The 25,281-nt window shown below is 36.5% G+C and overlaps 2 long non-coding RNA genes across 4 annotated transcripts in view; one reads left to right on the top strand and one right to left on the bottom strand.

Moving 5' to 3' along the window:
- Positions 1-25,281, top strand: part of LOC131512219 (uncharacterized) — a 364,923-nt gene that overhangs the window by 318,242 nt on the left and 21,400 nt on the right. The gene's annotated exons all lie outside the window — the stretch shown is intronic.
- Positions 18,749-25,281, bottom strand: part of LOC131512216 (uncharacterized) — a 36,419-nt gene continuing 29,886 nt past the window's right edge. For 2 of the 3 annotated variants that reach the window (XR_009262027.1, XR_009262029.1), the window contains exon 3: positions 18,749-19,186. This is a non-coding gene — a long non-coding RNA (uncharacterized LOC131512216). Of the gene's footprint in view, positions 19,190-25,281 lie in introns of all 3 variants that reach the window. The other variant, XR_009262028.1, reaches the window with a different exon arrangement.

Raw genomic sequence — 25,281 nt, forward strand, 5'->3', positions numbered from 1 at the left:
GCATTAACAAGCCTCCTAAACTGAGTTTGAGTTGACCCAATTCTACATGGAGTTTGCATAGCTCTGTTTGTTAAAGTACTGAAACAAAACAAAGATTTGAATTCTGGTACCTATTTGCTATAGGTATCAAGTATCTTCTAAGACTGTTTTAACCTTGCATGTGTAAGGCCTGGCCAGGCCTCTGAGTGCACTGAGCAGTTGTGTTTTAGTATAGGCCTCATAGGCAAAGCTTGAATCTTTTCTGATGCCTTAGGCCTGTTTTTGGTCACTACATGCAAACCCCAGTTGGACACTCAGTCAAAAAATAATGAAAATGGTTGTTTGATTACTTAAAAAAAAATAAGAAATTAGACTAATGTAACTGGTCAAATTATCCCAGGTTTGCATGTGCAGACCAACTACAATATCAATGCTATTATTGTATTTTACTGACTTGTTGATAAAATTCAGTGTGATTTTCCTGTGGATCAATTCAAATATTACTAGTCCTGGAGAAAAGGAGGAAGAAAGTAGGAAATGTAATTATTTACTCATGGTAAAATGTGACACAATTTTTGCTTTAAAATAAACTCCATGTGGGGCGCCTGGGTGGCGCAGTCGGTTAAGCGTCCGACTTCAGCCAGGTCACGATCTCGCGGTCCGTGAGTTCGAGCCCCGCGTCAGGCTCTGGGCTGATGGCTCGGAGCCTGGAGCCTGTTTCCGATTCTGTGTCTCCCTCTCTCTCTGCCCCTCCCCCGTTCATGCTCTGTCTCTCTCTGTCCCAAAAATAAATAAAAAACGTTGAAAAAAAAATTTTTTTAAAAAAAAATAAATAAAATAAACTCCATGCATTATAGATGAGTATTTGTTTTTAGAGGCCTCATTCAGACAGAAAGAAAAAAAAAACCTTGCAAATTACTTCCTTCTTTTGGAATATGTCTTTACCAGTAAGTGTACTGGAAATGATTCTACATGAAAGTGGTTTTTGATAGAAAAAGAAGCACCATCTAAAATTAGAACATTTACTTCAGACATGACTTATTTTGATACATCATAAAATTTTGTGAAGAACAATTTTGAAGCATGGTTTAAGATTGCAATATTCTCTAGTGAATAGAGCACTGGATAGTAAATTTCAGAATTTGGATATTCATCCAAAATTAGAAGCTAAAGAAATGCTGGAGTTTGCCACAATTAAGACATGGGTTTATGGAGGCCTCATACGCCTGCTTTCAACAGGTCACTGGTGTATGTTAAATAATCACTCAGCATCAGCAGGCTCTATTAAAATTTCCCTAAGTTAGCTAATTTTAGCTCATTAATTCTCAAAGCATCTTCATAAGTAAGAATACTAATAAAAATCTATTTTACACATGGAATACAGAGACAGAGAATATGCATTGCTGAAGATTAGGTTGAAATTGGATAAAGTTTGGGGTGCCTGGGTGGCTCAGTCGGTTGAGCGTCCCACTTCGGCTCAGGTCATGATCTCACAGTTCGTGAGTTCGAGCCCCACGTAGGGCTCTGGGCTGAGCCTGGAGCCTGCTTCGGATTCTGTGTGTCCCTCTCTCTCTGACCCTCCCCCGTTCATGCTCTGTCTCTCTCTGTCTCAAAAATAAATAAACATTTAAAAAAAAAGAAATTGGATAAAGTTTAGATCGTCATACTGAGCACAGTGTTGAACCTGTATGACATGGTAGATAGATAGATAGATAGATGTGTGTGTGTGTGTGTATATATATATATATTACTTATAGATATGATGTAGGTTTGAATATGAATGTCATGACATCAAATTCTTTATGTAACATAAGTTTTAGTTAGAATCAAGTTGATTATAAACAACAAAAAACAATTCAACTAACCTATACAGTAAATGGGATTTATTAGCTAACATACTGTAAAATCCAGGGGCAGACCTGGCTTCATTCCATGGCAAGGGATGTCATCAGGGCTGTCTCTTGGTTTCTGTCTTAGCCTGTCTCTACTTAGCATCAGGCTGATGCTGAAAAACCTCCCTCCCCCCAAACCACCACTTCCATCGTAGCAGTCTTCCAACCCCTCTGGAAACAATTGTTCTTTAATAACTCTAACAAAAAATGTCAGGCCAGCACCCTGATTAGCCTGGCTTGGGTCACCTGCCTGCCCTGTATCAATCACCACAGCCTGAGGGATAGGGGACTCTGATTGTCTAGGCTTAGGTCTGGGTGGGACATGAAGGGGCCAGAGTCATTCTGCCTCCCCCCAGCAACATGAAGATGGCCCTGTCCTGGAAAAGAGAGTTCTATTAGCAAGAGAATGTGAAGAAAAATAGTGGTTGGACAAAAACAACATATACTCCACTTCAACATACAAAGCCCTTTGTATCTGGCCCCTATTTATGAATGTAACCTTATTAGATTTCATTCCCCATAAATGCATTAACTCTAGGCAGGCCCAATTACTAGAGTTTCCTTAGTGTTATGTATTTGTTGAATGAATTAATGAGCAACGGTATCAACGGAGGTGACTGCTATTACTGGAAAACTCTGCTATATGGAAAACTTAAAGCCTCCTGGGTTAACTGAAAATTCCGGATAACTTAAAAATAATTGATGTGGCTCTAAGTGATCTTTATTATTCCATAGTGTTGGGAAAATATGAAAGTGGGTTCATTAATGATGGCTTTATATGATGAGCGTATTTATGACTGAGGGCAGGAATCCCATTTTCTTTGATTCCTTCGGAGCACCTATAATAATGCTCTACATGTACTGTGTGCTTAGTAAAAGTTTCTGAACTGAAATGAATAGTTGATATCAGTTCTTAGTCAAGGCCCATTCTGCTTTCCCATGATGACCATTTTTCCGCAAACAGCTATCAAAGGCTACAATTTACATGTATGCATTTGATGAAGAAACTTTGCTCTAACTATGAATGTTCTCACGTCATAGTGGTTGTCCAGAGCAGCCTGCATAATAAAAATCATGTTGCTTAACTTCTACATTAAAGTTGAACCCTGGAGTGTTTTAGAAATATTAAAGTCCATGGATGACAAAGCTCCTACTTACAGAGACTTGCATCTATTATTTGCAGGCAAATTGGCTTACCCTGTTTGTTTTTTTTAATGGTTTGGAGATTTTTAGAATTAGATTTTTAGAATCCACCAATTAAAATTTATTCTGTGAACTGTTTTGCTTTGAAAGTAGATCAAATCTGCCATTTACGCTACTATTAATAAATCCTATTAGTATAGTAGTTTTATAGTCTGTAAATTGCTCTCACATTCATAAATTTTGTAATTCATATGGAAAATAAAACCCTCAGGGTTTTAACTGACAGCATTGCCAGTAAATGTAACACAATTTCAGACTACATTAATAGAAGTAAAGGATCTGAATAAAGGAGGTGATAGTTTGAGTGCAGTCTACACCAGTTAGGGGGCATTATGTTCAGCCCTGGGCTTCATCCAGTTTTAAGAGAGACATGGATTGACACAACCAGAGCTTGTCCAAAGGAGAGCAACCTGGAGTGTGTGAGGCCTCTAGCCAAGTTACATGAGGAAGAGCTGAAAGAGATGAAGATATTTGGTGTTAAAAAAAGAAAAGAAAAGAAAAATGAAAAAAAATAGCAATAGCCTTTAAATATTAATAAGGCTAGCATAAGAAATAATAATTAAAACTCTCCACATATATGACTTAGTGTACAGAACTAGGACCAAGAGCTGAAAGCTATACATTACAGTTCAATATTTTTAAAAAGTCCTTAACACTGCCTACAGGTGTTGTTTTCAAATGACATAAGGGTTTACCTGTCACTGGGAGTGATGACTCAAAGTCTACATAATCATTTATTAAGGGTATCAGCTCCACAGTGTGTTAGCCATGTGAGTTTGGACAAGTTACCATACTTCTCTGAGCCTCAGTTTTCTAATCTTGAGAACAGACTTTCAGGATTGGTATAAGGATTACGTGAGATGATGCAAGTCAGGCCAGCAACACAGTGTCTGCTTATCATATACGCTCAATGAAAGGGAGGCATTATTATCAGCAGTTTGAGAAAGGTGTATATAAACCATGCAAAAATAATAGAGAAGGATAATAACACCAGGGTTTAACTTCCTTGTCAACCAAAGGTTGACAAAGGTCAGTGTGGAAACCTATGTCCTCAATGTGTTGTACAGTGATTGATTTTAGTGATTCTCTTGTCTTAAATTTTATTGGAAGCCATAGCCAAGGGAATTACATTTCCTCAATAATCAAAAATGTTTATGGAACACTCCCCTGACTTTGTGGAATGCCATAGAGTGTTTTTTAAGCACTTGGGAAGGAGAGTTACTAAGAAGAGGTGGCAGAGATGGAAGAGGGTAGTTGTGGAGTCAGGCAAAGGCCATCTTACAGTTCGTGATATACCTTATGCATAAGCAATAACTTAGGACACTTAAAATGGAATACAGAGTACAGAAATGCAATATGTAGCCTGAAGACCATAGAATTTAGGGGAACTGAATCCATTCAAAATGCAAACATTTATTTTAAAAAAATTTTTAATGTTTTTATTTATTTTTGAGACAGAGAGAGACAGAGCATGAGCAGGGGAGGGGCCGAGAGAGAGGGAGACACAGAATCCGAAGCAGGCTCCAGGCTCCGAGCTGTCAGCACAGAGACCGACGCGGGGCTTGAACTCACAAACCGTGAGATCACGACCTGAGCCGAAGTTGGACGCTTAACCGACTGAGCCACCCAGCACCCCAAAATGCAAACATTTATTAAGCACCATCTCAGCCTTTGAAGAATAAGAGCTGAATATAAGAAATATAGAAATAACTACAGGAAACTTTTCCTGCCCTGAAGATTTCATACAGTGTAGTCTGAGGTATGACAATATATAGAATTCGTCATAAATCCAAACAAAATTTAAACCAAATGCTGTGGGAAAATAGAATAGGAAGCAATGAATAGAAAGGAAGTATAATGCAGGGTCAGGGAGTTAGGAAAGTTTTTGAAGTGATATTGGTATAGTTCCTACCTTTCTATACGTGGTTAAAAGAAGACAAGCATTCATGACCTTGGGAATAGTATTAATCTAGGCAAAGAGATGTGGAAAATCATCAGTCTTCCAGGGATGGCAAACTGCCTACGGTGGCTTGAATACAGGAGGTTGTGGGGAAGGAAGGAGTGGCAGGAGATGAGCCTAAGAAAGTCAAGTATGGTCAGTTGTTAGGAAGTGGAAAACTAGGCTAAGAAATGGAATTAAAACAAGAATTATTAGGAGCACCTGAGTGGCTCAGTGGGTTGAGCATCTGACCTCTGCTCAGGTCATGATCTCATGGTTTGTGGGTTCGAGACCTGTGTCAGACTCTGCTGACAGCTCAGAGCCCGGAGCCTACTTAGGATTCTGTGTCTCCTTCTCTTTGCCCCTCCCCTGCTCACACTCTGTCTCTGTCTCTCAAAAATGAATTTAAAAAATGCTAAAAAAAAAAAAAAAAAAGAATTATTGGAGAAGTTTCATGAGAACATATTTACTATTATGTATCTTATGGGGCCACTGATGACTTTAAACCAGAGAGTAACAAAATATCCCAGAAAGGTTGATGAACTTGTATTGAGACAATTGACAAAGGTCTGACTGAGGAGATGAGAGAAGATAAAACTTGGAGGCTCCCTAAACATTCCTGAATGAGAAGTGAAATAATGAAAATTTTGTTTGAGGAAGATCAGACAATCAGTTGTAAACCTCACAGGGAGGGGAGAGCCTAGAAATAAGGAACTGTTCTTTGTGTGTGTTCTAGTGAGGGAAATGGATAGAAAGTACTGGTTAGAAAGCAACATTGAGGATAAGTGGAAGAATTGGTAAGGAAATATGTAGAAAAGGAGAGGAGTTAAAATGACTTATAAATTTGTGCTGTGTAACTATATATACCCAAAAAATGCTATGGCTCACATTGGCCTTTTGGTTCTTTTTGGGTCCCTGTAGTCAACCACTGTCCTGCTTGAGACAACAACCACGACCGTCAACACACTATCTTGTTGAAAATCTGCTTGTTTATTTTCCCATTTTAGTTCTATCCAATCTTAAGGATGTCTTAACCAGGAGTATAATATGAAGGCAATTTCTGCATAATGGAACTAATAAAGGATTATTCATTTCAGCCTAATTAATGATTAATTAATTAGCCTAATGATAATTAACTTACCCTAGTTATATTTGTAAAGGGTGAAGCTGCATATAGCCTTTTATTTTTTGAAGCTTTGCAAGCATGTCTATAATGTAATCTTTGTTTGCATTTTATTATTTATTTATTTACTTATTTTTATTACAAGTTTCTAATTAAATTCCAGTTCGTTAACATATAGTGTAATATTAATTTCAGGAGTAGAATTTAGTGATTTATCACAAATAATGTCCAGTGCTCATCACAGGTGCCTTCCTTAATACCCATCACCCATTTAGACCATCCCCACCACCTCCCCTCAGCAACCCTCAGTTTATTCTCTATAGTTAAGAGTCTGCTTTATGGTTTGCCTTTCTCTTTTTACCCCCTATGTTCATCTATATTTTTTTCTATTTCCAGACTAGGGTTATTTTATTTTATTTTATTTTATTTTATTTTAATGTTTATTTTTATTTTTGAGACAGAGAGAGACAGAGCATGAACGGAGGGTCAGAGAGAGGGAGACACAGAATCTGAAACAGGCTCCAGGCTCTGAGCTGTTAGCACAGAGCCCGATGCGGGGCTCGAACTCACGGACTGTGAGATCATGACCTGAGCCGAAGTCGGCCGCTTAACCGACTGAGCCACCCAGGTGCCCCAGACTAGGGTTATTTTAAAGATGACTGTGGGGGAAGCTTTTTCATGTCTGTACATGACGACTCCAGGCCACTTCTAAATTCAAGGAATTGAGGATGCAGTTTTCTCAGTTTATTGTCATAAACTAATTTTTATTTTATTTTATTTTTAAATGTTTATTTAAAGAATCGTATTGGGGTGCCTGGGTGACTCAGTCGGATAAGCATCCAACTTCCACTCAGGTCATGATCTCACAGTTCACAAGTTCAGGCCAGGCATTGGACTCTGTGCTGACAGCTCAGAGCCTGGAGCCTGCTTTGGTTTCTGTGTCTCCCTTTCTCTCTGCCTCTCTCTCTCTCTCAAATGAATAAACATTAAAAGAAAATTTTTAATAAAAAAATAATAAAACATTGCATTAAAAACACAAGAAACAACAAATGTTGGCTAGGATGTGGAGAAAAAGGAACCCTTGTGCACTGTTAGTGAGAAAGCAAACTGGTGCAGCCACTGTGGAAGACTGTATGATGATTCCTCAGAAAATTAAAAATAGAACTACCCTATAATCCAGTAATTGCACAACTGGGTATTTACCCAAGGAATACAAAAACACTAATTTGAAGGTATACATGCACTCCTATGTTTATTGCAACATTATTTACAATAGCCAAATTATGGAAACAGCCCAAGTGTCCATCAATAGATGAATGGATAAAGAAAATATGGTACACACACACACAGAGGAATATTATTCAGCCATAAAAAGAAAGAAATCTTGCCATTTGCAATGACATGGTTGGAGCTAGGGAGTATAATGCTAAGTGAAATAAGGCAATCAGAAAAAGATAAATATATGATTTCACTCATATGTGTAATTTACAAACAAAACAAACAAACAAAGGAAAAACAGAGACAAACCAAGAAACAGACTCTTAAGTATAGAGAACAAACTAATGATTGCTAGAGGGTAGATTGGTGGGGTTATGGGTGAAATAGGTGAAGAGAATTAAGAGTACATGTATCTTAATGAGAACTGAGTAATATATGGTATTGTTGAATCACTATAATATAGTGATTATACTATAATATATTCTATGTATATAACTACATATAATATATACTATATATATAACTGCATATAATATATAATTATATATACTATAATGTAGTATAGTATACATCTGAAACAATATAGCAGTCATGTTACATTCAGTGTGTGTTAGCTACACTGGAATTAAAGAAAGAAAGAAGGTAGGAAGGAAGGTAGGAAGGAAAGAAAAGAAAGGAAGGAAGGAAGGTAGGAAGGAAGAAAGGAAGGAAGGAAGGAAGGAAAAGGGAAGAAAAAAGGAAGAAGAAAGAAAAAGAAGGAAAGAAAGAAAGAAAGAAAGAAAGAAAGAAAGAAAGAAAGAAAGAAAGAAAGAAAGAAAGAGAAAGAAAGAAAAAGAAAAAGAAGATAAAAAAAAAAGTGATCAGTCCCCATCTCAGTAAATGGCCCCACCATTCACCCAGTTGCTGGAGCTAAAAACCCTGGTGGTCATCTTGGAGCTCTCTCCTTCCCTTAGTGTCTACATTCAGTTTGTCAGCAAGTCTAGACTGCACTTCCAAAACATTGTGAATCCATCTCTTGTTCTGCATTTCTACTGCTATGACCATCTTTTGCCCTATCACTCTCCTTAATCTCTCTGCTTCCAGTCTTGCCTTCCTGCAATCCATTCTCCACAGAGATGTCAGAGTGATCTTTTTAAAACATTGATCAAATCATATCTCCTTACTTCTTATAATTTACTGCAATAGTTTCTAGCTACACATAAAATTGAAATTTCTTTCCATGGCCTACAAAGTCCTGCATGATCCAACTTCTGTTTTCCTCACCAACTTCACCTCCTACCTCTCTTATTTTCTCCATCATTTTCCACCCATACAGGTACCATTTTTGTTTTCAGACACACTAAACTTGTTCTAATCTTGGCATCTTTGCACTATCTGTTCCTCCTGCCTGGAATATTCTTCTCCCAGATCTCCTCATGCCTCTTCATTATTAGCAGTGAAGACTTATATCCTCCTCTGATCACTTACACATCACTTTTGTAACCAACCTCCTTAAAGAAGACAACACCCACCCCCTACTACTATCTATTACATCCCTATGTTTGTGTCCTTTATGCAAATTTTGAAGTCTGAAATTATCTTGTTTAGTTATTTACTGACTTATTGTCTCTTTCCTCCACTACAGAGCAGGAGATTTTGTTTCACTTCTATCAACAAAGCTTAGCACAGTCACTGGCATCCTGTAGGTGTACAATAAATGATTTTGAATAATATTGATCCCAGTTATCACCTTATATCATACCTACTGCGTACCAGGCACTGTTCTAGCACTTTACATTATCAACTGATTTAATTTTTGCAACAATCCTAAAAGACGGATGATATTGTTATCATCTTTATTTTACAGTTAGGAAATACATATAATGAAAGGCTAAATAACCATTCCAAAGTTATACAACTGTTAAGTGTCAGACCGAGGATGCCAATTCAAAGTCTGACTCTAGAGTCCTTGCTCTTAATCTCTACACAATGCTACCTCTGAAAATGAACTCAGTGTTGAAGTCTGTTTGGGTGGAAAGGGTAATTGCTTAGAGGAGAAAGTGCTGCAGTGGAATTTTAATGGACAACTGGGGAATAAAGGAGTGAGAGGCATTCAAAGTTGAGGGAAGAGTGTATTCAAAAGCACGCATTTTGTAATAGTCATATGTGTGTATCTTCCTTTTCATATTTTCATTTATCTGAAATTTCAAATAACACTTAGGATGCACCTACATTCCCTGAATGGTATGTATATGTTATTTCTTAACATCTTTTTTTCCAGAAAGAGCTTTGTACAAAAATCCAGAAAAAACTGTGTTCTAATCCCTACTCTATAATTTTGAATCTCTTTGGCCTCCAAAATGCTCTCTGAGCCTTAGTTTCTTTACTGGTAGAATGGGAATGTCTGAGCCTTAGTTTCTTTACTGGTAGAATGGGAATGATGATCCTCCAGCTCACGATGCTGACAGTTCTCAAGGAGATTATGGACGCAAAAGACAAGTGCAGACTGTGAAGCGCGAAAGAAACATCATATTCTTTCCCTCATATAGCTTATTTTAGCTTTCAAAAAAATTTTTATTTATTTTTGAGGGAGTACAAGTGAGAGAGGGGCAGAGAGAGGGGGACAGAGGATCTGAAGGAGGCTCTGCGCTGACAGCAGCAAGCCCGATGTGGGACTTGAACTCAAGAACCACGAGATCGTGACCTGAGCCAAAGTTGGACGTTCAACTGACTGAGCCATCCAGGTGCCCCAGCTTTATTTAACTTAATAAGTCCAGTGGTTTTCCCTCATTTTAAGGCCCAGATCTCTCAATACTGGATTTCCTTTCTTGACTCAGCTTAGTGGGGCTACTTGACTCTTTGGAGTCATTTAATGAGACCCAGTTCTTTACTAATCCTAACACCTGCCCTAAGTATATTGCTGAGAGTTTGATTGTGATTATATTAATCTATAGATCAATTTGGGGATGTCCACAAATGTGTTACATTCTTCCATTAATTTAGGTCATTTAAAATTTTTCCCAATTATGTATCAGAGTTTTTTTTCAAGATACTGACCATCTTTCCTAAGCATGTAATGATTTTAATGCTATTATACATGATAACATTTAAAACTTTTTATTTTCTACTTGATTTTTGCTGGTTTAAAAAACACAGTTGAGGGGCGCCTGGGTGGCTCAGTCAGTTGGGCGTCCGACTTCGGCTCAGGTCATGATCTCGCGGTCCGTGAGTTCGAGCCCTCCATTGGGCTCTGGGCTGACAGCTCAGAGCCTGGAGCCTGTTTCGGATTCTGTGTCTCCCTCTCTCTCTGACCCTCCCCTGTTCATGCTCTGTCTCTCTCTGTCTCAAAAATAAATAAAACGTTAAAAAAATTTTTTTAAATAAAAAAAAATAAAACACAGTTGATTTTTATATATTGACCTTATATCACTCCCCTAAATATTACTTATTAATGCCAGTAGTTTACCTTTAGGTTATTTTTTATTTTTTACATATATAATTATGTCATCTGTAAATAATGATCATTTTATTTCTTCCTTTTTAAACATTATACTTTTTATTTTTCTTGCCTTACTGCATTTCCTAAGATATCAAATATACTGTTGAATAGTAATCGTAGACATCCATGTCTCTTTCCAAATTTCAAAAAATAAATATATATATATATATATATATACATATATATATATATATATATATTATTTTAGAGCAGGTGTGAGTGGCGGAGAGGGGCAGAGGAAGAGAGAGAGAGGGGCTCTTGAGCAGGCTCCTCACTCAGGCTCCTCCCATGACCCTGGGATCATGACCTGAGCCAAAAATCGAGAATTGGATGCTCAACTGACTGAACCACCCAGGTGCACCTGTAATTTTATTTTATTCAAGATACAGGGTTTTCATTTGTGGTAGTGTAGATAATGACCTCTTCCTAATAGAATTTATTTAGTTTTTAAAAGCTGAGTCCAAAGAAAGGTGTTCAGTAAATAAGTATAGGTAGAGTTGGCAAAAAAATATTATAGTGATTCACATGTTACAAAAAAACACAAAAACAAAAACAAAAATGGAAACACAGCTTCTACCCAAAATAAGATGTCCAGATGTCAACAGTGTCACTCCATTACCCAAATTCTCAGGATAAACTGTCCATTATTTTGACATTTTTCCCCAGTTTTATTGGAAATAATCAACAAACATTATTGTATAAGTTTAAGGCATATAATATGATGGTTTGATTTAACATATATTGTGAAACGATTAGCACAATAGGTTCAGCTAATATCCATCATCTCATATGGATATAATAAAAATAAAAAGAAATAAAAAGAAAAATTTCTCTTTGTGATGAAAACTCTCAGGATTTTCCTTAACAACTTTCCTCCATATCATACAGCATATTAACTATAGTCATCATGTTGTACATTTTATCTCTAGTAATTATTTATCTTATAACAAGAAATTTGTATCTTTTGACCACCTTCCTCCAATTCCCCCTTCTCCCATCCCTGACTCTGATAACATGTCAGATATTTTTTCCTATGAGTTTTGTTTTAGGTGTTTTTTTGTTTTTAGATTCTACATATAAGTGAAATCACATAGCATTTATTTTTCTCTGTCTGACTTATCCCACTTAGCATAGTATCTTCAAGGTCCATCCATGTTGTTATAAATGGTAGGATTTCCTTATTTCTATGACTGAATAATATTCCATTGTGTACATGTATCAACATTTTGAGTTAATTTGTCTCATTCTTTTACATGTGTATATTCAGTTATCCCAGCACCACTTATTGAAGACATTGTCTTTTCTCCACTGAATATTCTTGGCTCCCTTGTCAAGTATTAGTTAACCTATATGCTTAGGTTCATTTCTGGGTTCTTAGTTCTGTTCCCTTGTTCTATTTGTCTGGTTTTATGCCAATACCATACTGTTTTGATTATGACAGATTTAAGGTATAACTTGAAATCAAAGAGTCTGATGCCTCCTGCTTTGTTCTTCTTTCTCAGGATTTCTTTGGCTTTTTGGAATCTTTTACGGTTCCATATAAGTTGTAGCAGTGTTTTTTCTACTTCTACAAAAAAAAAAAAAAAAAAAGAAATCTTGATAAGAATTGCATTGAATCTATAGATGGATTTTGGTTGTATTGCCATTTAAACATTATGAATTCTTCCACTCCATGAACACTTGGTACTTTTCTATTTATTTGTGTCTGATTTTTTTCATCTCTGGCTTATAGTTTTCAGAGTAGAGATCTTTCATTTCCTTGGTTAAATTTATTCCTAAGTGTTTTACTGTTTTTGATGTTATTATAAATGGGATAAATTTCTTTATTTCTTTTTCATAAAATTGTTGGTGTATAGAAACCGTACTGATTTTCATACATTAACTTTGTATCTGCAACTTTACTGAATTCATTGATTTGATCTAATAGTTTTTTTTTGGTTGACTTATTAGGATTTTCTTCTCTTTTTTTTTTCCTTTCTGTTGCTTTTTAAAAAATAATTAATTTATATTTTAATTTACATCCAAGTTAGCATATAGTGCAACAGTGATTTCAGGAGTAGATTCCTTAATGCCCTTTACCCATTTAGCCCATTCCCCCTCCCACAACCCCTCCAGCAACCCTCTGCTTGTTCTCTATGTTTAAGAGTCTCTTATGTTTTGTCCCCCTCCCTGTTTTTATGTTATTTTTGCTTCCCTTCCCTTATGTTCATCTGTTTTTTGTCTTAAAGTTCTCATATGAGTGAAGTCATATGATCTTTGTCTTTCTTTGACTGACTAATTTTACTTAGCATAATACCCTCTAGTTCCATCCACATAGTTGCAAATTTAGGATTTTCTATATATAAACTGATGTCATCTGCAAGTAGAGACAGTTTCACTTCTTTCTTTCTTTCTTTCTTTCTAATCCTGATACCTTTGTTTCTTTTTTTGCCTGGTCGGTCTAGCTAGGACTTCCATTAATGTGTTGAATAGGAGTGGTGAGAGTGGGCACCCTTGCTTCTTCCTGATCTTAGAGGAAAAACTTCCAACCTTTCACCATATACTTGAGTATGATGTTAGCTGTGGGCTTATCATATATGAGCTTTATTATGTTAAGATATGTTCCTTCTATGCCAAATTTGCTAAGAGTTTTTATCATGAATGGATATTGAATTTTGTCAAATGCTTTTTCTGCATCTGCTAAAATGATTATGTGATTCTTTCCTTTACTGCTATTAATATGATGTATCACATTGATTAATTTACATACATTATACCATCCTTGCATCCAGGGTTAAATCCCAGTTGATCATGGTGAATGATTCTTTCAATATATTGCTAAATTCAGTTTGCTAGTATTTTATTGAGAATTTTTGCCTCTATTTTCACCAGGAATTTTGGCCTATTTATTAGTGCTCTATCCTGGTTTGGGTTTCAGGATAATGCTGGTCTCATAAAATGAGTTTGGTAGTGTGCCCTCCTCTTCAATTTGTTGGAAGAGTTTGAGAAGGATTGGTATTAATTTTTTCTTTAAATATTTGATAAAATTCACCAGTGAGGCCATCTTGTCCTGGGCTTGGGAGATGTTTTATTACTGATTCAATCTCTTACTAGAATTGGCCTATTCAGATTTTCTATTTCTTTCTGATTCAATCTTGATAAATCATATGTTCCTTACAATTTTCCAGTTCTCTTGTAGTTATCCCAAAGTTTTACACTTTTTCTTCTCCCTCTAACATTTTAAATTATTGATGTTACAATTTGCAATCTTTTTTATATTGTGTGCTTACTAACAGAATATTGTACTTATGGTTATTTTTACTGTGTTTTTGTTTTTAACTTTTAAACTAGAGTTGTAAGTGAATTATACATCACTATTACCATCTTGCCAAATCAATGACTATTTACCATTACTAGTGAGATTGATGCTACCTTTTCAGATTTTTATGATGTTAATTAGCATTCTTTTACTTCCACTCAAAGAACTCCCTTTAGCATTTTTGTAAGGCATGACTATGAACTCCATAGTCAGCTTTTGTTTGAAAAGTCTTTATCTCTCCTTCATTTCTGAAGGACAACTTTGCCATGTATAATATTCTTGGTTTACAGTTTTATTCTTTTAATATTTTTAATATGTCATCCCATTCACTCCTGGTCTGAAATGTTTCTGTTGAGAAATCCACTGATAGTCTTAGGGGGGGTTCCCTTTTATGTAACTTCTCTTTTTCTCTTGTTGCTTTAAATTTTTGTTTTTGTCTTTGACTCTTGACAATTTAATTATACTGTGTCTTGGTGTGGCCCTAATGGGGTTCAACCTATTTGGAGTCCTTTGAGCCTCATATATTTGGATATCTATTTCTCTTTCCAGGTTCAGGAGTTTTTAAGCCATTATTACTTTAAATATACTTTCTGTCTCCTTCTCTTTCTCTTCTCCTTCTGTTAGTCCCATATTGTTGAATTCCTATTTTGTGAATATTGGTTTTTTATGGTATCTGTAAGTTTCATAGGTATTCTTCATCTTTTTTAATTTTTTTTTTCTTTTTGTTTCTCTAACTGGATAATTTCTAATGTCCTATCCTCCAGGTCATTGACTCTTTTTTCTGCATGGTCGAGTCTGCTTTTGAAACTCAAATTCTTCAGTGCAGTTATTGTATTTTTTTTACCTTTAGGATTGTACATTTTTTGATAGTTTCTATTGATTTGTTGTTCTTCTCATTTAGTTCATGCAACTAATTTCATTTAGTTGTCCATGTGTCTTTATAGTTCATTAAACTTCTTTAAGTGATTTATTCTGAATTCTTTGTCAGATAGTTCATAGACCTCCATTTCTTTAAATCAGTTATTTGAGCATTATTAGTTTCCTTTGGTGGTGTCATATTTACCTGGGTTTTCATGATTCTTGATTTCTTACACTGGTATCTGTACATTTGAGTAATTGGATTCCTGTTCGAAGCTTGAGAGTTTTGCTTTGGCAGAGACTGATTTTTACCAGTCAACGCAGTTTGGGTTTCTGGGTGTGCTGCTGGTAATATCCTTAGGCAATGAAGTCTGCTATTATGGTCTATTTTGGGGAGAGGCAACAGCTCAAGCTCTGCAGTTGGATTGGGGGGAGGTGCTACTGGCTAAGAATAGTTACATGAGACTGCTGGCTTGGTGCCCTACCCAAGTGAAGCCGTGGGATGGGCTCTGCAATTATCTGGATTCTCTGGTAAGGCTTACTAGATGGTCAGGTCTGGGTACCATATTCAGTTATAGATGGGGCTATGAATTAGCTTCCTACCCTGGCGTGACAGTAGGACAGGACCCAGGGCTTATATGGCTCTTTGTTTGGAGATCTGAATCAGGCCAGAGTGTACACTGAATTTCCTGGTCAGGTGAGACCACTGGTTTTGCTCTACAGACAGGGAAAGCCATGAGCTATGCTCTCTGTTCCAGTGCCACCATAAGCAGGGCTTGTTGGGTGGGCTATGCAGTTTCCTGTGTGCTTTGGTTAGGTCCCCTGGTCAGGTAGGCTAGAGGCTGTATTCAGTAATGAGTAGGGCTACAAATTATTTTACTTGCCTGGGCACAGTGGGAAAAGCAGCTGTAAGACCAGTAAAGCTCTGTGTTGTCTTAACTCAAGTGAACCTGTACTCCAAGTACTTTGGCTGAACAGGTCCATTAGCTTTGCTCTGCCAACTATCAGTTCTACCTGCTTTTGTCTTGTCTTAAGCACCACTGTGTTGCATTTTCCAAGTGTTCTCACCAGCTCTTTAGGTTCTACAGCTAGTGGATGGAGCATCTCAGCTCCCTTGCCTGGGTGGGAAAGGGAGGAACTACTCTAGGCAATTCTCAATTTACCCAACATTTGGGAAGGGCCAGAAGCCACCCTCAGCATGATGGATTAATCCTTCTGGCTATTTTGAGGGTGATCAGCTATGCTTGTGCATCTCAACTTGAGCATTGTTGGGCTGCACAGCTTGCAGGTGTTCTTGCCAGCCCCTCTGGTCAGATGTGATAGGTCCCGATCACTCTCCACAGATCGTGGGACTGTGACTCAGCCTCTCTCTGGATATATGCAAACCATGCTCTAGGGCTGGGAGAATTCCTCATATGGGGTCTGAATCAAGTATATCTATACCCCACTGACTTCCCTGGTCAGAATACACCACTGACTTGGTTTCACAGATGAGCAAAGTTGCTGGTTGTGATTATTACTTGAGCATTACATGTATGAATTTGGTCTGCCAAGATTTGCATGCTAATTGTTGCAAGCCCCTCCCTCCCTTCTCTGTCACAATCAGATTCCCGGGGGTTGAGCCCTGAAGATTCCACTGCAATCCCTGTGGGGCAAGAGCAGAGTAGTACTCCCACAAAGTGATCCACAATGCTAGGGAAATGGCTGGTTGTCCTCCTAGAGTTCTCTTTTCCCACTGGAGCTGGAGGAGCTGGAGTTGCAGGAAAGACCTCTCTGCATAGTGCTGTGCTGGCCTCGGGGAGGGGCAATGCAACCAGTGTGTAACTGCTTTTCTTACTGTTCCAATGCAATCTGTCGTGATCTCTGTGGTTGGGGATTGCTTCAGCCTCATCCCCATGCTCTACGATTCTCTCAGTGGTGTTATGTTCTTGAATAGTTGCTAGTTGTTCTTGGGAGGGGGAAGGAAGTCAAGATGCTAATCCATGTCAGGTTCCTGGTGACATCACCCCCCCTAAAGTTTTTATAGCTATATAACACAATCTCAATTCTGGGGGAGGGGGAGAAAACAGATTTAAAATATTTTGTATTCTACTCTTCTGTAAACTGCTTGAAAGTAGGGCAAGTCTCATTCATAGTTCTTGACATAGTGTCCTATACTTAGTAGGTACTAAATAAATGCTAGATGAAGGAATGAAATAATTAATTGATGAAATGTGGAATGTTCTGGCCTGACTGAATGTAATTAGCCATAGGGCATGAGAAAGAACAATCTCTCTGAACCAGTCTACAAGAACAATTTAGGACTCTGCCTTGAAGATTCAAGATCTGCCTTTCTAATAGAAGGAACATAAAAGAGATTAACCTTTCTGCTATGTGACTACAGACCAATTGGTACAGCTTGCCTTATATCACTGCCATAGAAGAACAGAGATAATAAAAAACCCTCACCAAGTTATGTGTGTATTTTAGAGGACTGATTAAATTAAGACCCCATTAAATAATCTTTTACCACTACCAGGGTTTCTGTATTATGCTATCAATCCAAAGAGAACCCATAGAAACTGCAAATTATAGGGAGAGCTCTCTTTGAACGTATAGTAACTTTAAAAGGGGGGTGGAGTAAAGTAACCTTTGAAAAGTGGCTTTCTGACAATTTTGTGTGGGAGAAAAAAATTACAAAAATGCAAAAATATGGCTATCTTCCATATTTTCTGTAGCTTAAGAATAAAACTTTATACCCCTCATTTTAAAATGTTAATTCCTGCCTTTAGCTACTGAGGGAACCATTTTTCTATTTTGAAACTTTGAAGAATTAAAAGGTCATTAAATTTTGGGGCAATAGAAAATCCTAAGAAATAATTTAATTTTAAGAACTAAGGATTCAATTATGATGAATAGCCTATATATATATATATATATATATATATATATATATATATATATTTGCTGTAACAATTTAAAGAATAATTCTACACTAGTCAATTGCTCACAATTACATCAGTTCAACCAGGAATTATTCTCTTTTCCTTTCCAAGTTGTGATTGTCTCACAGTTACCAACACATAGATGAAGTTAATATCCTAGTCCTGTTGATGTCATTCTGGGTTTTCTTATCAACTGTCATGAAAAATTTTGTCATTAGGCAAGTTGGTAGATGCCTACTGCCAAGTCCTCTTGCCTCATTAGACCAATTTCATAAGCCTTTCTGACTCTATTTGGTAGGAATGGAATCCAGACATCCATGTCTGAAATTAAATTCTCCCAGCAGCTACACCTCAAACATCTCTTTGCTTTCCTTTTTTTTTTTCTTGGCTATGGTATGAGACAAGTTGGATAAGATGGAAATGGACTGCTCAGCTTTTAAACTTGCCATTCTCCATGGAGCATGCATATGGTCTACTCAATTTGAACAATTCCTGGGAGCAGGATTCAGTCCCTGATCCTGCCTAAGCTCACTGCCAATAGTGCTACAAGGGGGAAAATGGCCTTCTTTTTTTTTTTTTTTTTTTTTTGCTAATACATCTGTGATATATATACACTGTATCTAGATCCACTTACAAGTAGTTGCTCTGTCAGTTCTTTGACTGCCCTTGCAAATCAGTCAAAGGATCTACCATATCTCTGTAACAAAATAAATGATTTCTTAGGGCTGACCGACATTTCCTTGATACAATATCCTTTACAAGCATGCATTTTGTGAATCAAAAGTATGGTAAATACAACATACACTGAGTGTGCTTTTTTCCCATGACCAAATAAGAAAGGATTATTTATTCATTTATTTGTTTGCATATTTACGCTTACAGTTTTGTTTGGGGACTTGTCAAGTAAGAGATTAGAAGGCAATTTTCACACAAAAGCCCCAAAGAAACATGATGTTATTCTGTGGAAGTTATTTGATTGTTCTTCATAGTCTTTTCCTTTCAATTGGCATTTAGAGAACCAGCCACACAAGCTGCTCCGTACCTTCCCGCATGATACCATTTCTTCCTGTTCTCCTTATCTGTACCTGCGAGGATGCACAGCTTTCTCTTTTTTCTTTCTTGTGGGTTTGTGCAGTTTCTTGATGTTTGTGACAGGCCACGATAGGGGAAGCTTTTATCACCGTGGGGTTTGGAGGCCTCAGTAAATTGAAAATTGCAAATGAAATCCACTGGGCTTGAATTCATCAGCTATTATGTCAGATGACCTTTGGCAGCTGCTGATAAAAATGAGAGAATGTTAGCTCTGATCCAATTTTCAGCACTAACCATTCCTTTTCAAATCCATTCACAGTCAGGCAGCAGACACATGGGAAGTGAAAATGATAGGGTTTCAAGAGAACGGCATTGTGTTGCAGATTAAGATTTTCTCCCCCTATTTCTAGAGGTCGGCCCCCAGGCCCCTGTCTGGTATCTACCTATTGTCCAATCAGTTTCAATATCTGCTTCAGAGGACATGTTAGCCATCCTTACAGATAAGTGCTTACAGGAGAGAATGTTGGACTTAATAGTTTTGCTTAGGAGGCATCAAGGGTCGCAGTGTAGCAATATTGACTGGCACATGTTAGTTTAATCTGACATTCTAAGGAATGTGACACTAGATTCTTTTAGAGTTGTTGATCTCTAGGTAATTTTTGTTACCAGCTCTGGTTTTATAAAATTTATTTTTGCACAACTATTTATATTCATGAGTCCGGAGATATTCTAAAATGTCTGTCATAGCCAAGCAAAGGAAGCCTAAGCTTGTCTAAATAAGGTACGGAAGCCAAAATTATAAAACTGGGAACCAAATGACTTGTGTGTATTCTGTTCTTGCAATCCAGTTAAACATAAATGCTATCAATAATATTTTAAGAACCAGATTATCCTGAAATAAATGAGTTTCTACCAGCGGTAGGTTCCTCAATAAAAGTAATAGATTTTTTTATCGTGCAGGGGGTAAAAATTAGACTTGTTATTTTCCACTGAGGTAGCATGAAACAGCAAAATAACACTATGGATGGTTGAGTCATCAGTATGATTTCCCCACCTATGAAACATAGAGGCCTTCTGAAAATAAAGAAAACTGAGATTAACCATTTTTCCCTTATTTGACTGTCCCAAAAAGACAAATAATTTCTCCTTCAGTCCTTTGAATTCACTGAGGGAATAGTCCAACCAAATGTGAAGGCAAAAAGCATCAGATGATTGAAACCCATGTATAATTTTTTAAGCACTTAAAAAAAACTAATTAACTGAAAAATATTAAACCTTTATTTATATAGGTTTTCTTGATATGCAGATTCTTACTTTCATGTTCTCCCTTGACACTCTAATGGTTGACATTATATGAAAATAGGTGATTATATGTTAACAGTGTTGCAAGATGGCTTAGATGGCTCTTCTAAATGCCAGTCTTTGGAGGAAGAATATGGCTGTATGAGCTTCCTCATAAGAAAAACAAGTAAGTGCATATGTATCTATAGGATGTATATTACCCATATAATATATCTCACTTTTGAAAAATAATTATTTAAAGTTAATATCTTGCTGGGTTTTCCCCCCACCTTTTCCTGGTACTGTTAAGCCCTTTTAAGAGAAGACACTTATTTGCTGTTTAATGAGCATGTGTAAATAAAATGTGACACCAGTGATGGTGTCCAAAAACAAATATGCACATTAAAAGTCAATTATTATTGAATAATATTTTAAAGGACTCAAAGTCAAGTTGTAAGTAATGATTGAATCTAAAATTAAGTGGGACCACCCAACCAAAAGATATGAATTCAGTATATTTGTGGCTGTCTTTGATTTTCTCAGATAATTGATTTTCTAAACTTTTTTTCCAAACCAATGAAGGCACACATTTTGGACTCTCATGGATAAAGAATAAAGCCATGATACATGGTTTTCTGGTCCTACACACCATCCATTTGGACCCCAGGGAAGTGATGACATGACTGGTTTTATAAAAACAGCACTACAACCTTGTGTGGTTTAGCCAAACCACACTTCAGACACAGCAGACAACAGTTCTTATCAAAAGGCTAAAGTCTGCGGCTTTACAAGTTTATCAATGACTGCAGTCACACATCGCCCATTTCATCCATATTCATGTGGCAGAATTTGTTTCTCTGAGTTATAGCTTCCTCATACCTCTACCTGCCTTTAGGTTTGCAATGGATACTGCCACTACTTCCCAAAAGAAGAAGCAATGATTTAACAATGAGCATGTTCTTAGGGGACTGCAACTATGACAGGCCCAAGCCATTCAGCTTGGACCCAGTGAGCTAACAGGAATCTGCCAGAAAAAACAGCAGCACCCACACTTGGCTGGGTCCTAGGACCTGGCTTTCAGCCACTATGATCTGCATGCTCAGATAGATGGAGCAATTAGATAGGCCTGTTAAGTCTTATGTCTTCATTATTGATTTATAGTATGAACTCAGCATGATTATTGAACCAGAGCAGCCAGTGAAACAAATGAGTCATTGATCTTTACATAGGCTTATATTTTCAATTTATATTTGGGGAGGAAAAACATGGATATACCATTATTTCTGGTATTTTGTTCAAAGGCTTGAACAGAGATTTGGGTAATTCATTGTTCCCACCTTCTGACCTTTCATTGTCATTGCTTCTATAGAAACACTATCCAATAGAACTTTCTGTTATGATGGAAATGTTCTACTCTATCCTGTCCGATACAGTGGCCACTAGTTGCCTGTGGCTATTAAGTATTTGAAATGTGACTAGTGTGACTGAGGAGCTGTATTTTTATTTTTATTTTTATTTTCATTGAAATTTAAATAACCACACATGGGTAGTGGCTACCGTATTGGACAATGCAGCAGCTTTATAGCATACCAAGCTTTTCTCCTCTCTCTATGAATAGCACTTGTTGGAATTTTACCTCTTTTTAAAGACCCTGCTTAAATACTACCCCTTTTATAAAGCCGTTATTGATTCTCCCACCTCAATATTCCCCCCACGTGTCTCTTAATACATATAATTTTATACCTCTGATTGATTTCTGCCTTGTATTGTAATTATCTGCTCTACCCTACTACAGACTGCTTGAGGATAAGGATTATGTCCACCCAATGATAGGTTGTCTACCACAAATATTTGAGGAATTAAACTGAGTTGTAGATTTTATTGGGGGAGGAGTTATAATTTTTTAATACATGCTAATTAGAGAGGTGCTGACACTTTTCATGTCCTCTTTTAAGAATGAATGTAGGAAAATCTGTATTATTTCCCTCTCTTGATTAATCTATTAGCACTGAGGTAGAAATACTAAAGAAAACTGTTATATTTTCTCCTCATCTTCATAGACAACAGCACAATGCTATGCATATAGGAAGAAGTCAGTAAATACTTCTTGAATCAGTGTACAAATGACTGAGAATTATTATCCAATTTTCAAATAACTTTGAAGTCCCTGAATCAAGGAAATATGCTTATATTGGCTTCTAATGTTACAAAAATTCCTTATAGAATATTCACATAAATTTTTACTCAAAAATAAACTCTAAAAACTGTTCTATGCCTTGGTTAGGATAGTAGTTATACAACCGTATGTGCTTGTCAAAACCCAGAACTGTACACTTTAAGAGGATGAATTTTGCTGCATATAAATTATTTATGATGAATAAAAATACTGTGTACTTTAGTAATGCTTATAATTTTAAGTAGCTATTTAGCATTGGAGTACTAAATCAATGATATTTATTTAATACATATTACTAATTTTATTCAATTGTGTGTTTCTGTGGTGCTAGATTACACCTAGTTGACTTCTGAGGAATAGTGAGGTGATCTAAGACAAGTGTTCTATGATTAAAAAAGCACTAGATGTGGATGGAGTTACACCTTATTTTAAAAACCAAATTCTTCCACTTACTAATTTGAAATACTAGTAATAATTACCACATTATGTTTTATATCAGCTTATACTTGCTGAATACATGCTGGATACGCTCTGTTCTCAGGACTCTATTAAAGTTAAGTCAATCCTCTGACAAGCCTATAAAGTTGGTATTATCCCCACTTTAAAGATGAGGAAACAGAAAGATTCAGTAACTTGCCCGAAGTCACACAGCATTTAAGTGGCACCTAGCCATCATACATTCTCCATATTTTTTGGTGTATCTGACCATTAGCATAGTAGAGTCAGGAGACAGGTTTAAGCATTACACATGGGCTCCTACCAATATTATCATATTTGAACATGTATTCTCTTCAATAAAAGGAAGATAATATTATTTTCTTCCAGTCTCACAAGGAAGGCTGCTCTGATGGTCAAATGAGACATTAATATGGAGATGCGATTACCCATTTTAGGAATTGTGCCTAGTACTTATGCTTGGTGTTTTAAGTTAAGGTTGGGGTGCCTTTTTGTGTATTGGGAAACACATTGATCTCAAGTATGCTTCATTTGCTGACGAGAGATCCTCCTCACTCCCATTTTCATAATTAGTCATGACTGTACTTGAGGAAATCAGGGAAAGGGAACAATAAAGATTTTAGCCTCCTGTCACCTAAGTATATAAGAAAGACCTTTGGGTCATTTTTCCTTTTTGAAAAATCTGGGAAAGAAAAAAAAAGTAGAAGAGATGAGAAGGGAAGGAACTGGAGGTTGAAGGAAAAAGTGGGAGAATCTCCCAGAGCTCACCAAAAAAACACAATTCAACCAAGAAGAACCATTCTAGCACTTTCCTTTACCCTTTGACTCCTTCCATTCACTCAGCTGGGTACTATCAGAGTTGCAAAACATTAGCCAATGGATGGATTTCTAATGTAAAACTTTTAAAAAGAGTAATAAAATATTTCAATATCAGAGCACTTAGAAATTCTCATTTCCAGAATATACATGGAGTATGTGGGGGTGGGGGGTTTGAATGAAGTTAAATTGTTCTACCTAGTATTATTTTAGACATTTTATATCTATTCAGTGTCTGTGAACAAATTACTTTAACAGGATGCATGTCCATGCACTTAAATTCGTTAGTTTATAAATACCCAAAGTTATGTCCAAGCAGATTTATGAGTAATGATCAAACTGTACTAATTAGTACCGTCTACCAATGTATTGTACTCATTTCCGTTTCATAAAAGCAGTCATTCAGATGAATAAGAGCCAGTGGTTTTAAGGAGTTCAGGATAGGTGGAGATCTTAAAGAAATTTAGCTAATTATAGTAAAATCTAAAATACTGTGCTTCTTCACACTTCTTGTAAACACAGTCTTCTGAGGATATTCAGAGTTTACTTTTTTTAAAGTGGGGTAAGGAGAAAAGTTTTCAGAGTCAGAATAAAATTGTTTTAGTTCTTTTGGTCAGTTAATATTAAGTATGATTCAAGTCTAAAGTTGACATTGGCCATTCATTTTCATTGTGAAGAAGAAGAAGAAGAAGAAGAAGAAGAAGAAGAAGAAGAAGAAGAAAAGAAGAAGAAGAAGAAGAATAGTTTCCATTCCTTAAGTGTTTTTTCCCCATACAAATGTAATACAGGGTAAATCCCTCTAACTACTACAATCAGTAAACCCCTAAACCCCCACAGCGGCTTAATAAAAAAAAAATCTAACAGATAGCAGTGGAATCTGATATGGGTCATATGGCTCTTCCTTGTGGCTTTTCTCTAAGTGATGATTCAAGAAGACACCTTCTTTCCAACCTGCAACTTTGTCACCTCAAAGTCTCTTCTATATTTTGGATGGAATAGAGAGGACTTTTACCTGCCCCAACCTACAAGTGACATATCACTTCTGTTACATTCCATTGGTCTTGTGACTACACCAATGTAGTCTTGTGACCTCACCTAGATTCTAGAGGAACAGGGAAATGTAGTTTACCTCCATGGCAAGGAAAATGAAATGGGTAGTGAACCCATAATATTGCATCTGCCATAGCTAGACAGTGCTTTATATATATTGACTCATTTAATATGTACAAGAACACTAGAAAGTGAATGTTATTAACCTCACTTCATAGATGAGAAGCCAAAGATGCAAAAAGCTTAAACAAGTTGCCTAATTTTCACATAAATGGTGGAACCAAGATTCAAATACAATCTGTCTTAAAAAAAAAAAAAACACTATTAACAAATTAACATGCAAAAATATATGGAAAAAGGTTATGAAAAAAAGAAATAGAGCTAGTAACTTGGTTATGAGAAATGCTCAGGCTACATAATAACTAAAGAAATGGGAATTTAAGGGGGAAAATGTTTTAATTTGTGAAGTTAACAATAGCAATAAAAAGTTTAATGCTATATCCAATGCTGACAAAGGCATGGTAGAAATAATTGAAAGGAAAGTCACCAAACTATTAA

This window comes from Neofelis nebulosa, chromosome 5 (assembly GCF_028018385.1).
Source record: "Neofelis nebulosa isolate mNeoNeb1 chromosome 5, mNeoNeb1.pri, whole genome shotgun sequence".
NCBI lineage: Eukaryota > Metazoa > Chordata > Mammalia > Carnivora > Felidae > Neofelis > Neofelis nebulosa.